General features: G+C 34.3%; 1 pseudogene; it reads left to right on the top strand.

Moving 5' to 3' along the window:
• The first annotated feature begins 1,213 nt into the window (after positions 1-1,213).
• On the top strand, positions 1,214-3,704 carry LOC143557625 (LEAF RUST 10 DISEASE-RESISTANCE LOCUS RECEPTOR-LIKE PROTEIN KINASE-like 1.1; annotated as a pseudogene).
• Positions 3,705-4,226: the final 522 nt, after the last annotated feature.

Raw genomic sequence — 4,226 nt, 5'->3', positions numbered from 1 at the left:
TGTGTTTTTTCTGACGGTGGTACCCAAAAAATAAAGAAAATTGTGTTAGTGGTATTCCCTTCCCCACTTACAAAACCACCCGTAACCTTTTATTTAATCTTTCATTTTAGTTAAACTAACCCCCTTTAAACTATTAGTTGATTCTTAACATAGAACTACATTGATAAAATTAAAATTTTATTTGTTTGAATACCAAAAACAATTTTAAGTTATTACTTACCATCTATGTTATTGTGTTTAATAAATGCTTAAATATCAAAATTACGTCATAGTAATTTACAACAATTACGATATTGACTGTTCTGAGTCTTCACATTTTCGGGTTATACCTTAACAAAAATTAACTTGGTTCCGCAACAATAAACAAAACCTAATTTGGCACTAGATAACTACACTAAAATTTAATAGAAAAAAATAACGTAATTAACCTGATCACTAGAAATATATGTGAATCAAGTTGACATATATTTAAACCCCAAAATTTAATTAGTGAATTGCATTTTTTGTTATTTATTTATTTATTTTTTTTGCATTGTGCGTTTATTGAAATAGCTACTTATGAGTATCTTTGCTTTTGGATATTTGTAATTTGTTATTTTGGTATTTCTTTAAAAGGCAAGCATGATAATGGGTAAATGAAGGTCAAGTAGGAGTCAATGAATCAAGTCTTGTTAGTTTGTCAGCATTATAAAAGTTATTTTGATAAAAATTGGTGTGTACGTTTGGAACACACTAGTTTAATCAACTTGTTCAAAAGACGTCTTTTTTATTAAGAAACTTCAAGTCAACTGCTGGCTTTCCAACATTTTATGAGAAAAAGTCAAATTAAAGAAGATTAGTTTTCAATTTAATAATATGGAGTTTGAAGTCTAAATTTGTCTTCTTTTTTTTTGAACTTTAGATTTGTGTAAATTGAGACGTGTTAGAAAGGGTAAATGGTAATCACATGAAGCTTTACAAGTGTCCTACTGGCGTTAGAAAGGGATTCAGGATGAATGAGACAGAAATCAATTAATCAAAGTCTAGAATGTCATAGTCAATATAGAAAAAAATGTCCAAAGTGATAGAATTTCAATTATTTATGGGTACATAGAAAAAATGGTAAGTTGATTTGTCAATGTGAAAACTATTAAATGTCTTCTCCAAGGTAGAAACTACATTTGAGCACTAATGTATATAATGCAAGTTGGAGTAGTTTGTTATATTATCCCTTGTGCTAGAATTTAAAATGATTCTTGTTTTCATTTTCATGTCTGTTATTTTCTCCCATCTACTACCCCTTCACTCTACTACAAACAGTTCTATGCCTGTCTGCCCAACAAATTTCAGTTGTCCAACTTTGGCTCCTTTCAAGTACCCATTTTACAATGTCACGGACACAAGATGTGGGTTGATCAAGGTCAAGTGTACTTCGAAAGGTGGAGAGATTCAATCTGGAGGACTGTGGTATGATATTTTTAGCAAGTCATATTTGTATCAAAATTCTAGTCGTTTATTCATCCAGAACAAAAAGCTTAATGAGCTTGTGAAAATTTAAAGCTGTGGGGCACTTATGAATAATTTCACTTCACCAAGTACAAGCCCTCTTTTGTATTCAATTTCAATAGTTGATTACATCAATATCTACAAATGCATAAAAAATCTGACGTATTTTGAGCAACATAAATACAACAGCTACAACAGATGCAAAGACTACAACTTCTACTTTAACTACTTCAACACAACAATTCCAAGTGACCTCCCACATGCATGTCAAACTAGTGCAGCTACCTGTGCAAACCCCAAGTACTCCAGGATTTAATGAAACCGACATATTTTCTCTTCTCTATCCTGGCACCTCCGTTTTTTATAATTTATCACATTCATGTAGCATGTGCCAAAAACAAGGCCGCCATTGTGAGATTGCAAAGGGATTTGTTTGATGTTTTGACGTCAAAAAGGGTATATTTACAGCTTCTTTTTCGCTCTTCCGTCTCCCTTCATTTTCACCTTCTACACTATGTTTAGCATAGTCCTGAATTATTTTCTTGTCCTTTAATATATGCTTTTTATTGTAAATGCAGTAACACCAGGTTATCCGACACCGAGTTCGAATATGGGTAATTTGCTTTTGTGATCCGATTTGTTATATTGAATTTTTGTATGCATACCCAGTAGTCTAGAAATTAATTATGTGTCGTATAACTAATATTTAAGTATTTGGTTACTTCATGAAAACCAGGCAAAGATAGGACCATTAAGATTCTAGGTAATATATCTCTTTGATCCTATGCATTATTATTATCGGATACATATATATACAACTGCAGGAATATGTAATTGAATGTGATGCATTTATTTGTTCTAGTTATCGTAGCTGGATCAATCGCAATCCTCATTGTCTCTTTGTTCATCTTCATAATCTGGCGTAAGTGTAAGAACAAACCTTTTTCGTACGTTTCGACAAAGAACAAATCTCAAAACCTTGAAGACATACGTCTCTCTTGTGGCGTGTCCGTGTTCTCCAATAAGGAGCTTGAAGATGCCACCCAAAATTTCAATCCTTCTCATGAGCTAGGGGATGGAGGCTTTGGAGCTGTTTATTATGGTGAGAACTTGATTGCTCAAATAAAATGCTATTCATTGTTCATTCCATATTAAATCGCCCCACCTAATATTTCCATGTTCTGAGCAAGGTAAATTGAAAGACGGGCGAGAAGTCGCAGTGAAAAAGCTGCACGAACACAACTACCATCGAGTCCAACATTTCAGAAATGAGATTGAGATCCTCACCAAATTAAGGCACCCGAATCTTGTGGTTCTCTACGGTTGTACATCTAGAAAAAGCAATGAACTTCTCCTTGTTTACGAGTATGTTCCCAATGGCACTGTTGCCGATCACCTGCATGGAGAACAAGCATATCCAAGCGTGCTAACATGGCCGATACGGATGAATATTGCGATTGAAACCGCAAGTGCGCTGGTATATCTACATGCTTCTGAAATCATACACAGAGATGTAAAGACGACGAACATCCTTCTTGACAACAATTTCTGTGTCAAGGTAGCAGATTTTGGTCTGTCAAGGCTCATATCAAATAATGTCAGCCATGTGACAACAGCTCCTCAGGGAACCCCAGGATATCTGGATCCACAATATCACCAACGCTATCAATTAACAGATAAAAGTGATGTTTATAGCTTTGGGGTGGTCTTGATTGAACTAATATCATCAATGGGGGCTCTTGACTTAAACAGGCCACAAGACGAAATTAGCTTGGCTAACATGGCTATAAACAGAATCCAAAGAAGTGCAATTTATGAACTAATTGATCCGGTTTAGGATCCGATACGAATCCTGAAATTTTGAGCATGATCACATTAGTAGCAGAACTTGCTTTTAGGTGTTTACAGTATGATTCAGATATGAGGCCTACAATGAATGAAGTGTTGGATGTGTTGATGGATATTCAAGTGGTTGATAGAATAGACAATTCCGACAGTATCTGACAGTATGATTCAGATATGAGGCCTTTCTCTGAAACAAATGATGCAGCAATTTTGTTAAAAGATTTTTTATGTTCGCCGGTTTCTGTCACTAGTGAATGGAAAAGCACTAGCAGTGCGCCAACTACTCTAAGCATCAATGGAGACAGAAAATCAATGAAGAATGATATCGATATATAAAAATTGCATTGGTAATAAGAATGACATGAGAGCTTCCTGCTTTTTAAAAAATGTCATGAAAGGGGCAAGTAAACATGAGATATATCGGATCGTGTATCGAATTTTCCTCATGTATCTTACTTTATATTTTTTCAATAATGCAAAATTTATGTAAATACACCGCTGCTTTATATTTTTCTGGCATATTCCAGGGGATACATACAAACGAATGATATAGCAAAAGGTGTTTTGCACACTATAAAGTAACGTAAGCTCGAGGCTTTCTTTATCTTTAGAGCTCGTTTGTTTTGGTTTGAAATAAATAAAAACTCTACTCGTACAATGTAACATCCTACTTTTATGGATGATAATAAACGATTGTTATTTAATTATGTGTGTGTTAGAATTTAACTATGTAGAATAATAATAAGTTAAGTGTGGGCTTGAAAAACAAAAAATGGATTGAGGGAGGGTGTGAGCCTTAAGGTCCATGGGTTTAGGGTATTTAAAATCCCTTAAAACCACCCATAAACCCTAAAATCCTCACTTCCACCATCTTGCCTCCATGTACACTAAAAAAA

The sequence above is a fragment of the Bidens hawaiensis genome, unplaced genomic scaffold (genome assembly GCF_021521415.1).
Source record: "Bidens hawaiensis isolate Kalapana, Puna unplaced genomic scaffold, B.hawaiensis_p1.1 tig00019074_1, whole genome shotgun sequence".
In the NCBI taxonomy this organism is placed as follows: Eukaryota; Viridiplantae; Streptophyta; class Magnoliopsida; order Asterales; family Asteraceae; genus Bidens; species Bidens hawaiensis.
Note: the sequence above shows the minus strand (reverse complement) of the source record. Positions and strands in the feature narration are given on the sequence as shown.